We start from the raw sequence: 15296 nt of genomic DNA, 5'->3' as shown, positions 1-15296 counted from the left end.
CCTCCTGGATCAGGAGCTTGACTAGGCCCACTCCTAGAAGAGTAGCTGGATTGTTGGTCACAGGACAGGGAGAACAAGGCTGAACTTGTCACCTCAGGAGACATAGTGAGGTCCAGGATCTGCACATATATTGCAGAGCTATACATAAGCCCTGTCTGTTCCCAGATCTATATCCCAGTCAGGTTAAAGCTCCATTTCCATTCTTCCAACTATGATGGGAATGGAGGCCATAGGGTTAACAGAGGTCATGAGTGGCTTGCAAGAGTCAGCATGGTGCCAGGCCCACAGGATTAAAGATGTGTTTATAGTACTAATCCTCTTTAGGAAGCAGGTGTTCCAAGCTGGGCATAAGTGACAGGAAGCCTCATATCCCAGAGAAATGGTGGCAAGCCCCCAGACTCCTCTCTGTAGAACTATGAGTAGCTGTTACAGCTAAGTGAGCCTAGACCATAAAGAGGGAAATCTATTTCACCTGTCTCAGAGTCCAGCCTGTGTGCATTTCCAACATGGATGCCAGGGCCATTAAGGCCAGCTTCATTGTGCCATGCCTGGAAGAGATCCAATAGATCTACCTGCTGTTGGTATTCTGTGTAGCTGAAGAGACCACATTGACAGGAAACACTTTTGGCATCCTAATTCCAATTCTGGTTCTCAGATAGTCTGGGTTGTACCTTAGCTTTACCAAGCTGGCACAGAAGCCTGGATACACATCCTCCAGACCCTGACCATGGCCAAGATGAAGCCCCCAGGGACTGGATCTGTGAAAAGATCCATGTGTTAATTTAGCCTTCCTTCATCAGACACTGACCACGGGGCAGGTAATGCAGAGCTTGGGTCTCTGCCATGGTGCCTTATGTCCAGAGCAGAGCCAAAGTGTCCTGAGCAGCAAAGCACACTAGATTATGACTATGTCTCCCAGTCTGCTCCCAGTGTGTGGCACAGCTGTGTTCCTCCACATCACCAGGAAAGCAAGCAGCATTCAAGTGGTGGTCTTCGAACAGAGTGGTGCATGTTCCTTTGACTGGAGGATGATCCTTGGCTAGGTGGCAGAAGCTTAGATAACTAGCAACTGGCCATAATGGGCTCTAAACCAGACAGGCCCTAAACCCTAAAAAGCAAGCCTATCAATGAGTCTGCATGCATGGATGTGCAGGGTAATGGCACTTTACAATGCCCTCTGTCTAGAGCAAGGCCAGCCTGCTCCTTACTTTCATTGCTGTGTCTTTCCTGAACTTCAGAGTTAGGTCACAGGAAAAGGGAATTGAGGTACTGAGGAAAGGAGACAGTTTGGGAAATTGAGAGGAGCAGTTTTCTGAGAGGAGTCACAGCTGCTGGCTTTAGGGAACATTTGGTTTGAATCTCAGGAAAATGCTTCTGGCCTCCTATCCTGTTCCAGAGAGAGGAGGTATGTGTTCTAGGAATTAATGCAAGTCTGTGGCCTGTGTGTAGATGAAGGGAGGTGTGTGACATGGGATCTCTACCCCTTCCTGGTGTCTGCAGGAGCCAGAGTCAAAATAGCAGATGGTAGATATGGAGAGATAACCAACCACTAAGTCAGTCAGTAAGTGATAATAAGCAGCTGGATCATAGTCAGCTAACACATGACGGCCCCATTGGTTCTGTAGTTTCTGCATTATTGTTCTTACACAGCTAATAGGCTGATCAATAAGTGGATCTGATACAACCTCCCATATCAAAACATTATAGTTTCAATAGGCAAACAACAGGTAAAATATATAGAACCCTTAGACACTTCATGCTCTTTCTGTGAGGTCTTCTGCATCAGTGTGCCATCACACCCACAACACTGACACTCAGCACTCACACCCACCACACCTACCACACCCCACACACAAAGCACTCACACCCACAGCCCCTCACCCACAGGACAGTTGCTCAACAGCCAGAGTAGACTGAGAGGAGAGATCTATTGTAGCTATGCCACTCTGGGACTGTCCACACCTCCCTGACCAGGATGACCAGCATGCTCCAGGCCCTAAACTTCCAATCCCAGGCAGAGTGGCCTTAAACTTGCACACCTCTCCTGCCTTCCCTGCCCCTTCCCACCACTCTTCATGGCCTTTACTGAGGCACAGATGTATCAGAGGAGTCATGTTGCCTTCAGTGGCCCCTAGGCTTGATCCTCTTGGGAAAGATGTAGAGGTTTAGCTGGTGAGCACCTGGCCCCACTGCCCACTGACCTTCACATCCTACAAAAGAGGTGTCTTCTTTCTCCTACCTTAGTGTTACTGCCTTAGGCCTTGTTCACAGCCCCCCACCCTGCTCACAGACTGGGACTTGAAAGCCCAGATGCCTAAAGGACAAAGGTCCCTGCCTGAGGGAATTACATTGGAACAAAGTCTGTTCAGCAGGCCTTCAGTACTCTGTAACCTTGACTTATGGTTTCTGCTTAGAGGCCTGAACCTTTGGCCAACCCTACCCTGAGTGTCTGCTACTGACTCCAGGAAGGGACCAATGGGATGCAACTAAATCCAGCTGCACAGGACATTCTAGAGTTCCATAGGTATAGACACAAAAGTAGGTCAGGACAGAGACTTGGAGCCAAGGCCAAGAATATTGCAAGGAGCCACATGGAGGGTGAGCAGGTAAGGATCAAAGAAGAGCCAATAGCCCACAGCCTTGTACCTGGTAGCTAGAATCTGCTTTTGTAGGCTGGTTGTGGCTTTGTGCTGACAAGTGATTCAGGAGATTTGGTCACATGTCCTTGAAAGTCAGCTTCTCCACATAGCACTTGAGGCTACAAGATTAGTGCTTCATCTTCAACCTGATTTTGAGGCCTGAACCCGTCACAGATGGTCCCAGGGTAGTGCTCTTTTTGCAAGAAAGAATTAATAGGACAAATGCTGTCTTTCTGAAGATAAATGAAGGCAAGATTAAACACCACCAAACCTCAGCCTCTAAAATGTGGGTAAATAGGCACCAGACTCAGAGTGACCATGTCTTCTGTTTCATGGTGCTGGGGATCAAATGCTGGACCATACCTGTGCTGAGCAAGTAGTGTCACGGAGCTACTTGCCAAGCCTGACAGCACCCTTATGATGGTCAGCAGCTCATAAGCAATGGCTTAATTTATTGGTCATTTCTGTGCTGCCTTCTGGCCCTAGCTTCCTCCTGGTGTGGCCAATGTAGTTTCTTTCTAGAAAGTTTTTAAGTTTCCTTTTCCCCAAAGCTTATTGATTTGGAGGCTGGTTCTTTTTTGTCCTGACCCTATAAGGCCCCAATACAATATGTTCTGGCTTAGGGGCAGTTGACACATTGCCATCATGACATGAGGTCTACACTCGTCTATCCATTCCAGAGTGTAATGAGCCAAGGTGCCAAGTTCCAGCAAGCTTGCTGCCCTCAGTGAGCCATAACACATCCAGCTGATGACCATCTCTCATATCCCTGAGCTAAGGACAACTTCATCACAGGTCCTGGGATGGATCCTATCTGTTGTGGGCCCATAGTGCCACTGATCTCCAGACATGTGATGCTATAAAGTGAAAGGGGAGATCTCAAGAACACATGGCAAATGTCTTCGTCAGCATGTTTTCAAAAGTGCAACCATATCAATGTACTATTGGAACCCCAAAGCTTCATCTCTATTGGTGCTGGAATAGTTGTCCTGCCTGTCTCCAGCCTCATGGCTTTTGGGTGGCCTCCTCTATGAAACTTCAGGTCAGAGACATTCATAAGGCAAAGGAACTTGCCAGGGACTCCGGTGGAGTCAGCTTGACAGATGAAAGTCTGAAAGCTTTCTCATGAGGAAAAAGTTTCAAGGAAACTTACTCCTGGATCTTTGGCTATTCCCCTAACCCATAAAATTAATTTTCCAAATCCACTTTAGTCTAGTGTATGGATCCACGTGCACTCTATATAGTATTACCTTATAGTAAATTGTATTCTAACATAGCTAAAGCCTTTTTCCAGTGTTCTTAGATTCCAGATAGCAGCAAGGAGCTTAACCTATTCAGTAACTAATTAAGCTGTATCATAAAACAATATAAACATCTGCTATTTACTCAGCTGTCTGTAGATAGAGACTAAAAGTCTCACTGAGATAGAAATCTTTTACTACAGGCTACATTCCATGTCAAGTATAAGTTGATATACTACCCTGATAAGGGGAAACTCTCCAGACAAGATAAGTTTTACTAGACCTAAGAATTTAGAGCTCTGTGATAGCGCATTACTCTTAAGGCCTGTCAAGAGTTAACAACCCCCTGATGCTTTTAACCTTAAAGTGTGAAATTCTTGCCTGGCATTAGGCTGATCCTAGGCAGGGCTTGTTATCCCTAATGTAAACATTTAATTAGTCCCTGTAAATTCCTTTCTGCTGTAACTGGTGAATTTCAGTGTATCTTGTCTTTTTGTGATTTGTATCCTCTGATAATTCATTGTAATATAAGTCTGAAGCTCAACCAGAACATTACATTCAGATTCAACACGACTCTCGTGTATCTGTCTGTCACTACATCTTATCTTGCCCATCTACTCTAGAGACTCTTTTCTACGCAGGCGCAAGGGACCAGGAGGGCCTGCGGCAGGAACTCCCATCAGAAGTGTAAAGTGGAGCAGGGTTCTGGATTCCACTGACTAATGGGGAGGGGGCATCACTTCTGTGTAGTCACTCTTCTCTGATGACCATGTCACAAAAATAGCTACCATTGCCTGCACACCCCATCCAGAGTTCCTCATCACCCGTACCCAGTGGGTACCAGGGCCTAACAGCAGGCTTTGGGGCTCCAGGCCCTGTGAATCATGCAGAAATACCCCATGGCTGTAGCTGGATAACTGTGTTCCCAGGAGATGTCTCTTGGCTGGACACCTAGCTGTACCTTCAGCCTGATTCTATCATAGGACCAGCAGGCCAGTCAGTATGAGAGACAGTTAACAGAGTTCAAGCCTCTGTTCAGGGAACAGAGGGCCTGTGAGTGATGGCTTGCTCTCACCCGTCTCATAGACAAATATAGTAAGGAGACTCTGGGATTCTGCTTGTGCCCATCTTATGCCCACACTGTGCCCCCATTGCACCCTATTGAGAAGAGGCTTGAGGAGAGCCTGGTCTCTAATATTCCTCTCCAATCCCTAAGGACCATGACCACAGTCTGCAGCTCTCCAAAGTCTCACGGCCAGAGAAACTTGGCATAGTTCCCCATGCCTCTCCACAGGCCCAGAGGAAGGACAGAAATAGGAGTTTTTAGGGGACCCACATGACTTCTAAGGGTCAGCCAATGGTCTTGGTTCCTTCTTGTCTGTGAAGACACAGGACACAAATCCTGACCTCCATATAGCCTTAACTGCTGCACACACACTAAGGATGAGCTAAGCTGGCCTCTGCTGCTCCAGAGAGTATTGTAAACCAAAATTCTAGGCAATTCCTGGATCTAGTGGGGGACAACTGAGCACAAGACCCCTGCCTGCTCCCTGAGGAACAGAAGCCCCAGCTGGGTTCTTACTGCTCTATTCCCAAAGATAATGAAGAGCAGCTGTAACAGCCAGCCATGCTCTGGTGGGAAGGGCAGACAGGCATATCCAGGCCAAGAGAAGGATGTACTGTTGCGTTGCGGGCCTATCTGTTCCTCACAGGCATACTTAGCTATGCTACCCAGTTGAGGGGAACAGAACCCTCAACTCAACCAGCACCCCAGTTTGAATCCTTGCACTAGCTGAAATCCTGGCTGACTATCCCAAAACCACCAGTTCTGACTGAGATGAGTATAACACAGAAGGCCTAGATGAGAAGAGGCTACCACACCCAGCCAGCCAGTCTTGAGCACCACTCTGACAAATGTTAAAGGGAGTCCAGATGTGGCCCTCCTACCAATGGGTGCAAGTTTGGCACAACTACCAAGAATCTGTGACAAGCAGTGGCATACAAGCCTCCTCTTGTCCAAGTAAACTGGCATCAAGTACTTCTTTTTTTTTCTTTTTTTATTTTTGTATATTTTTTTCTTTCCATTTTTTATTAGGTATTTAGCTCATTTACATTTCCAATGCTATACCAAAAGTCCCCCATACCCACCCACTCCCACTCCCCTACCCGCCCACTCCCCCTTTTTGGCCCTGGCGTTCCCCTGTTCTGGGGCATATAAAGTTTGTGTGTCCAATGGGCCTCTCTTTCCAGTGATGGCCGACTAGGCCATCTTTTGATACATATGCAGCTAGAGTCAAGAGCTCCGGGGTACTGGTTAGTTCATAATGTTGATCCACCTATAGGGTTGCAGATCCCTTTAGCTCCTTGGGTACTTTCTCTAGCTCCTCCATTGGGAGCCCTGTGATCCATCCATTAGCTGACTGTGGGCATCCACTTCTGTGTTTGCTAGGCCCCGGCATAGTCTCACAAGAGACAGCTACATCTGGGTCCTTTCGATAAAATCTTGCTAGTGTATGCAATGGTGTCAGCGTTTGCATGCTGATTATGGGGTGGATCCCTGGATAAGGCAGTCTCTACATGGTCCATCCTTTCATCTCAGCTCCAAACTTTGTCTCTGTAACTCCTTCCAAGGGTGTTTTGTTCCCACTTCTAAGGAGGGGCATAGTGTCCACACTTCAGTCTTCATTTTTCTTGAGTTTCATGTGTTTAGGAACTTGTATCTTATATCTTGGGTATCCTAGGTTTTGGGCTAATATCCACTTATCAGTGAGTACATATTGTGTGAGTTCCTTTGTGAATGTGTTACCTCACTCAGGATGATGCCCTCCAGGTCCATCCATTTGGCTAGGAATTTCATAAATTCATTCTTTTTAATAGCTGAGTAGTACTCCATTGTGTAGATGTACCACATTTTCTGTATCCATTCCTCTGTTGAGGGGCATCTGGGTTCTTTCCAGCTTCTGGCTATTATAAATAAGGCTGCTATGAACATAGTGGAGCATGTGTCCTTCTTACCAGTTGGGGCATCTTCTGGATATATGCCCAAGAGAGGTATTGCTGGATCCTCCGGTAGTACTATGTCCAATTTTCTGAGGAACCGCCAGACGGATTTCCAGAGTGGTTGTACAAGCCTGCAATCCCACCAACAATGGAGGAGTGTTCCTCTTTCTCCACATCCTCCCTAGCATCTGCTGTCACCTGAATTTTTGATCTTAGACATTCTGACTGGTGTGAGGTGGAATCTCAGGGTTGTTTTGATTTGCATTTCCCTGATGATTAAGGATGTTGAACATTTTTTCAGGTGCTTCTCTGCCATTCGGTATTCCTCAGGTGAGAATTCTTTGTTCAGTTCTGAGCCCCATTTTTAATGGGGTTATTTGATTTTCTGAAGTCCACCTTCTTGAGTTCTTTATATATGTTGGATATTAGTCCCCTATCTGATTTAGGATAGGTAAAGATCCTTTCCCAATCTGTTGGTGGTCTCTTTGTCTTATTGACGGTGTCTTTTGCTTGCAGAAACTTTGGAGTTTCATTAGGTCCCATTTGTCAATTCTCGATCTTACAGCACAAGCCATTGCTGTTCTGTTCAGGAATTTTTCCCCTGTGCCCATATCTTCAAGGCTTTTCCCCACTTTCTCCTCTATAAGTTTCAGTGTCTCTGGTTTTATGTGAAGTTCTTTGATCCATTTAGATTTGACCTTAGTACAAGGAGATAAGTATGGATTGATTCGCATTCTTCTACATGATAACAACCAGTTGTGCCAGCACCAATTGTTGAAAATGCTGTCTTTCTTCCACTGGATGGTTTTAGCTCCCTTGTCGAAGATCAAGTGACCATAGGTGTGTGGGTTCATTTCTGGGTCTTCAATTCTATTCCATTGGTCTACTTGTCTGTCTCTATACCAGTACCATGCAGTTTTTACCACAATTGCTCTGTAGTAAAGCTTTAGGTCAGGCATGGTGATTCCACCAGAGGTTCTTTTATCCTTGAGAAGAGTTTTTGCTATCCTAGGTTTTTTGTTATTCCAGATGAATTTGCAAATTGCTCCTTCTAATTCATTGAAGAATTGAGTTGGAATTTTGATGGGGATTGCATTGAATCTGTAGATTGCTTTTGGCAAGATAGCCATTTTTACAATGTTGATCCTGCCAATCCATGAGCCTGGGAGATCTTTCCATCTTCTGAGATCTTCTTTAATTTCTTTCTTCAGGGACTTGAAGTTTTTATCATACAGATCTTTGACTTCCTTAGTTAGAGTCACTCCCAGATATTTTATATTATTTGTGACTATTGAGAAGGGTGTTGTTTCCCTAATTTCTTTCTCAGCCTGTTTATTCTTTGTGTAGAGAAAGGCCATTGACTTGTTTGAGTTAATTTTATATCCAGCTACTTCACCGAAGCTGTTTATCAGGTTTAGGAGTTCTCTGGTGGAATTTTTAGGGTCACTTATATATACTATCATATCATCTGCAAAAAGTGATATTTTGACTTCCTCCTTTCCAATTTGTATCCCCTTGATCTCCTTTTGTTGTCGAATTGCTCTGGCTAATACTTCAAGTACTATGTTGAAAAGGTAGGGAGAAAGTGGGCAGCCTTGTCTAGTCCCTGATTTTAGTGGGATTGCTTCCAGCTTCTCTCCATTTACTTTGATGTTGGCTCCTAGTTTGCTGTAGATTGCTTTTATCATGTTTAGGTATGGGCCTTGAATTCCTGATCTTTCCAGAACTTTTATCATGAATGGGTGTTGGATCTTGTCAAATGCTTTTACTGCATCTAACGAGATGATCATGTGGTTTTTGTCTTTGAGTTTGTTTATATAGTGGATTACATTGATGGATTTTCGTATATTAAACCATCCCTGCATCCCTGGAATAAAACCTACTTGGTCGGGATGGATGATTGCTTTAATGTGTTCTTGGATTCGGTTAGCGAGAATTTTCTTGAGGATTTTTGCATCGATATTCATAAGAGAAATTGGTCTGAAGTTCTCTATCTTTGTTGGATCTTTCTGTAGTTTAGGTATCAGAGTAATAGTGGCTTCATAAAATGAGTTGGGTAGAGTACTTTCTACTTCTATCTTGTGAAAAAGTTTGTGCAGAACTGGAATTAGATCTTCTTTGAAGGTCTGATAGAACTCTGCACTAAACCCGTCTGGTCCTGGGCTTTTTTTTGGCTGGGAGACTATTTATAACTGCTTCTATTTCTTTAGGGGATATGGGACTGTTTAGAAGGTCAACTTGATCCTGATTCAACTTTGGTACCTGGTATCTGTCCAGAAATTTGTCCATTTTGTCCAGGTTTTCCAGTTTTGTTGAGTATAGCCTTTTGTAGAAGGATCTGATGGTGTTTTGGATTTCTTCAGGATCTGTTGTTATGTCTCCCTTTTCAGTTCTGATTTTGTTAATTAGGATTTGTCTCTGTGCCCTCTAGTGAGTCTAGCTAAGGGTTTATCTATCTTGTTGATTTTCTCAAAGAACCAACTCCTCGTTTGGTTAATTCTTTGAATAGTTCTTTTTGTTTCCACTTGGTTGATTTCACCCGAGTTTGATTATTTCCTGCCGTCTACTCTTCTTGGGTGAATTTGCTTCCTTTTTTTCTAGAGCTTTTAGATGTATTGTCAAGCTGCTAGTATGTGCTCTCTCCCGTTTCTTCATGGAGGCACTCAGAGCTATTAGTTTCCCTCTTAGAAATGCTTTCATTGTGTCCCAAAGGTTTGGGTACGTTGTGGCTTCATTTTCATTAAACTCTAAAAAGTCTTTAATTTCTTTCTTTATTCCTTCCTTGACCAAGGTATCATTGAGAAGAGTGTTGTTCAGTTTCCACGTGAGTGTTGGCTTTCTGTTATTTTTTTTTTTTTTGTTATTGAAGATCAGCCTTAGTGCATGGTGATCTGATAGGATACATGGGACAATTTCAATATTTTTGAATCTGTTGAGGCCTGTTTTGTGACCTATTATGTGGTCAATTTTGGAGAAGGTACCATGAGGTGCTGAGAAGAAGGTATATCCTTTTGTTTTAGGATAAAATGTTCTGTAGATATCTGTCAGATCCATTTGTTTTATCACTTCTGTTAGTTTCAGTGTGTCCCTGTTTAGTTTCTGCTTCCATGATCTGTCCATTGGTGATAGTGGTATGTTGAAGTCTCCCACTATTATTGCGTGAGGTGCAATGTGTGCTTTGAGCTTTACTAAAGTTTCTTTAATGAATGTGGCTGCCCTTGTATTTGGAGCATAGATATTCAGAATTGAGAGTTCCTCTTGGAGGATTTTACCTTTGATGAGAACGAAGTGCCGCTCCTTGTCTTTTTTGATGACTTTGGGTTGGAAGTCAATCTTATCAGATATTAGGATGGTACTCCAGCTTGTTTCTTCATACCATTTGCTTGGAAAATTGTTTTCCAGCCTTTTATTCTGAGGTAGTGTCTATCTTTTTCTCTGAGATGTGTCTCCTGTAAATAGCAAAATGTTGGGTCTTGTTTGTGTAGCCAGTTTGTTAGTCTATGTCTTTTTATTGGGGAGTTGAGACCATTGATGTTAAGAGATATTAAGGAAAAGTAATTGTTGCTTTCTGTTATTTTTGTTGTTAAAGTTGGCATTCTGTTCTTGTGGCTGTCTTCTTTTAGGTTTGTTGAGGGATTACCTTCTTGTTTTTTCTAGGGCATTGTTCCCGTTCTTGTATTGGTTTTTTTCTGTTATTAACCTTTGAAGGGCTGGATTCGTGGAGAGATAATGTGTGAATTTGGTTTTGTCGTGGAATACTTTGGTTTCTCCATCTATGGTAATTGAGAGTTTGACTGGGTATAGTAGCCTGGGCTGGAATTTGTGTTCTCTTAGTGTCTGTATAACATCTGTCCAGGCTCTTCTGGCTTTCATAGTCTCTGTTGAAACATCTGGTGTAATTCTGATAGGCTTGCCTTTGTATGTTACTTGACCTTTTTCCCTTACTGCTTTTAGTATTCTATCTTTATTTAGTGCATTTGTTGTTCTGATTATTATGTGTCGGGAGGAATTTATTTTCTGGTCCAGTCTATTTGGAGTTCTGTAGGCTTCTTGTATGTTCATAGGTATCTCTTTCTTTATATTTGGGAAGTTTTCTTCAATAATTTTGTTGAAGATGTTTGCTGGTCCTTTGAGTTGAAAATCTTCATTCTCATCCACTCCTATTATCCGTAGGTTTGGTCTTCTCATTGTGTCCTGGATTTCCTGGATATTTTGAGTTAAGATCTTTTTGCATTTTCCATTTTCTTTGATTGTTGTGCTGATGTTCTCTATGGAATCTTCTGCACCTGAGATTCTCTCTTCCATCTCTTGTATTCTGTTGCTGATGCTCAAATCTATGTTTCCAGATTTCTTTCCTAGTGTTTCTATCTCCAGTGTTGCCTCACTTTGAGTTTTCTTTATTCTTTCTACTTCCCTTTTTAGGTCTAGTATGGTTTTGTTCATTTCCATCACCTGTTTGTATGTTTTTTCCTCTTTTTCTGTAAGGACTTCTACCTGTTTGATTGTGTTTTCCTGTTTTTCTTTAAGGACTTGTAACTCTTTAGCAGTGTTCTCCTGTATTTCTTTAAGTGATTTATTAAAGTCCTTCTTGATGTCCTCTACCATCATCATGAGATATGCTTTTAAATCTAGGTCTAGGTTTTCGGGTGTGTTGGGGTGCCCTGGACTGGGCGAAGTGGGAGTGCTGGGTTCTGATGATGGTGAGTGGTCTTGGTTCCTGTTAGTAGGATTCCTACGTTTGCCTTTCGCCATCTGGTAATCTCTGGAGTTAGTAGTTATAGTTGACTCTGTTTAGAGATTGTTCTTCTGGTGATTCTGTTACTGTCTCTCAGCAGACCTGGGAGACAGATTCTCTCCTTTGAGTTTCAGTGCTCAGAGCACTCTCTGCTGGCAAGCTCTCTTACAGGGAAGGTGCGCAGATATCTTGTTTTTGGACCTCCTCCTGGTCGAAGAAGAAGGCCCAAAACAGGGCCTCTCTCAGAAGCTGTGTTGCTTTGGCAGTTCCCAGAAGCTCTCAGCTTCTGTGGTGCAGACTCTCACCTGTGCAGACTAAATTCCTAAGTTCCAGGGAGTCCTGGAACCAAGATGGCGACCGCTGCTCCTGAGGCTGAGGCCGCCTCCCGAGCCAGGCGGACTCCTGTCCTCTGGTCCGGATGGTGGCCGGCTGTCTGCAGCCTGCAAAGGGTACTGCCTCAGCGGCTCTGTGCTTCCGCCTGTCCCAGAAGCTGTCCGGTTCTCTGGCGCACCCTCTAACCTGTTCAGACTAATTTCCTAGGTCCCGCGGAGTCCCGGAACCCAGATGGTGACCGCTGCTGCTGAGGCTGAGGCCGCCTCCCAAGCCAGGCGGGCACCTGTCCTCTGGTCCCGACGGTGGCCGGCTGTCTGCGGCCCGCCAAGGGTGCTGCCTCAGCGGCCCAAGTACTTCTTTGTACCTTAGGCAAAAAAGAATCCTGAGGACTCCATGGAAAGAGAACTGTACCTATACCTTCCCAGAGCTCATGATCTGTACCTGCTTAATGGCCCCGGGACCTGCTTGACTAAGGTGAGGAGAGGAGACCCCAAACAACCCTACCCTCTCCACCAGCAACACTGACCTGCCAGGTGGAGGCAGCCTCCAAAGCCTGAGGAGTGAGCTAAGTGTTCTTTCCCATTGCATCCAATGGGGTCTTGTTTGCATAGCCAGTGGCAGTGTCTCCTGTGGAAATGAGCCATGCTGCTAGGGAGACCTCTGTGTTGTATACATTACTTCTAAGCTAGACTTTGGAAGAGGAACTAGAGATTTGTGATTTGGAGATCCTGCAGTAGCCTGCTCTGGGTCTATGGAACCTAGGATGGCTTTGCAGTCATAGGGCTCCCTCTAATGCCCAAGACCCACCATGACACATTCTCTAGAAATAAGACAGGAGTCCAAGTGGCTTCAGGGCTAACATTGACTCTTGTTTCTCTCAGATAATTTTGCTCCTGAGAATCCCAGGAGCTGAGAGCCAGGGACAGGAAGAATTGGACCTTCCCCATGGCAAACTAGTGTCAGAGCTGGTTCCCCATCTCCTACCAGTGGGCAGACAAAACAGAATGCTATGGTGAGAAGATGGGTTGCGGGCCAAGAACTGCCTTGCCCAGACATGGACAAAGGCTGGTGGTGCTGAAATGCTAGCAAGCCACCTTCAGGGCTGGCTGGCATAGACGGGATGGCTGTACAGATCTTCGCTACACCACAATGTCCTGCAGCAGTGGGTCTTCACCTGGCCAGTACAGGGAGAGGAAGCTTAGGAACTTGATTCCATTGAGAGGAGTTAACTTCTTGAAAACCAGCAGCTCCACCAGTGTGCAGCCTCAGATGTTGCTGTGTGAGCTAGTCATGAGCTGTCTGGATGACTAGGCAGACATACTGGTCACCTATGTGGTTGTCCTCTGCCTCCCCAACCTGCAGAGAGATATAAGAGTGTGCTGGGAGTCCTCCTGCTTATGTGCTTTCAGTGCTCCTACAGCCACAGAAGCCAGCTCTACCCAGACAGTTCTAATTCTGGCATAGGCTATCTATCCTGGGTCTGATAGGCCATCCTTTTGATTTGCCCTGTCTTAGCTCTCACAACACACTTCCCTGAATTTAACCTCGTGCTGTTTCCTTCAACCATCCCAGTATTCATCAGCTCCATATCCCACCCTACCTTAGAATCGCTGATAATCCCTGATACTTTAGGGGTTTTTTCCAGGCTGGGCTGTGGGCTCCTGTGTAGCTCTGAAACATCCTAGATGTTCTAGGCAGCTTCCATGCCTTGGTAAATGATCTCTTTTGGTCCCCTCTGGAAGCAAGGGATGCTGCCCAGATAAGAAATCTCTCCCCATTGTCATCTTTTTATACTTATATCTTTCAGAAATGGCTCTGGATATGATCACCATACACTACCCTGGAAGCATCTGAGAATTTAAGGAGGGCCACGTTTGACTTAAACTTCTCCACTGACTGTCTGGGTTCCATCAGCCGAGAGTTGCTCCACATTGATGGGCAAACTTATGCTTTTCAGCCATGACAGACTTAGTCATGAGAGTCTTTAGGTTCTGCTCTGAAGACCTTAGACATACCATAGGTAGTAGAGTCACTCACATTGTAGTCTACCTAGATTTCAAAGGGCATTTAGTGTATTCTCTCTGGTGCCCTATGTTGGTGGGAACTCAAGTTTCATAGGTACTGAGGTGTCTGGTAGCAGCCCTTTAAAATAAGAGGTAAAGAAACGTGGAAATAATATCCTGCCGTTTTGCATGGCTACCACTGGAGGGTGCAACACTGCTATGCCCCTGGCGAGACACTCAACAAGTCCACTCACTAAGGCTCTGACCCTGAAGCAGAGAAGCACTGCTAAACCCAGTGTTGCTAGGAACTTGGCTGTCCCTGCAGAACTGCCTGTAAAGGTTTTTTATTCTTTACAGAGGCTGGGTGGATACCACTCTGCAGCTGAGCAGGCCAGGGTACTCTTATCTGTCAAGGTATATGGGTTTATGCAGGACACAAAGGCATGGCCTACTCTGGCCATAGCTTTTACAGGTCACTGCCAGCATTTGCAGTGTTGGGGTTGGTGTTGGTGAGCACCCTTGGACTTGAGTCCTTCTGTCTCTGGTCCCACTGGTGCCACTATGTTAATTCCCTCATGTCCTCCCTGGTTATGGGGCAGGAGAGGAGCTCACATCTGTAGCTGCACTGTCTCTGCTGTCCCTATCCAGACAGTGGCTGGAAAAGACCAGGAACTCAGTGGCTGAGCAGGGAACAAAGGTCAGGGCCACAGTGCTGGGTATGTGAAGACTGCTAGAATGAAAGCAAGCAATACCACCATGCTCAGGCAGGATGCGAGGCCAGGAGCACTGTGTGCCCTGTCAGAAGGGGATGAGACCCTGACTCCCAAAAAATGCTCCTTCAGACCTGCTACATCAACAGCTTTGAAGAAGGTGTTCCTCATTAAGAACATACCATGCTCTTGCTTCTGTCATCTAGTTCACTCTCCCAGGAATGGACCCTTCAGGAATATTGATATGTCTCCTATGAATGCTAATATTCATGGAAATCATGTTTAGAATTGGTTCTCAGTGTGCTATCTGGTTCCAGAAATAGTCTGTCAGAAATACTTACATAGACAGGGAAGCCAGGGGGTTTGCTGCTGCAACTGCTGCTGCTGCTGCTTCGCTGCTGCTGCTTCTCTGCTGCTGCTGCTGCTGCTGCTGCTGCTGCCGCTGCCGCTGCTGCCGCTGCTGCTGCCACCAGTGCTACTGTAGCTTCTACAACTGTGTCTTTTTCCAGGGTGTTTCAAATAGCCTTCTCTTTATACTCAGGATGTGAAAAAGTTCCCAGATGACACTGTGAAAGAGACAAAATAATTTATTCTAGGAAAAAGAAATACTGAGGTAGAATTCTTAGAATACCGTG

General features: G+C 45.1%; 1 long non-coding RNA gene across 1 annotated transcript; it reads right to left on the bottom strand.

Moving 5' to 3' along the window:
• Window positions 1-12796: 12796 nt before the first annotated feature.
• Window positions 12797-15077, bottom strand: Gm41539. Its single transcript, XR_876652.1, has 2 exons — window positions 15003-15077; window positions 12797-13304 (listed from the first exon to the last, which is right to left on the bottom strand). It is a non-coding gene; the product is annotated as a predicted gene, 41539 (long non-coding RNA).
• Window positions 15078-15296: the final 219 nt, after the last annotated feature.

Source organism: Mus musculus, chromosome 17 (assembly GCF_000001635.26).
Source record: "Mus musculus strain C57BL/6J chromosome 17, GRCm38.p6 C57BL/6J".
Taxonomy (NCBI): Eukaryota; Metazoa; Chordata; class Mammalia; order Rodentia; family Muridae; genus Mus; species Mus musculus.
Note: the sequence above shows the minus strand (reverse complement) of the source record. Positions and strands in the feature narration are given on the sequence as shown.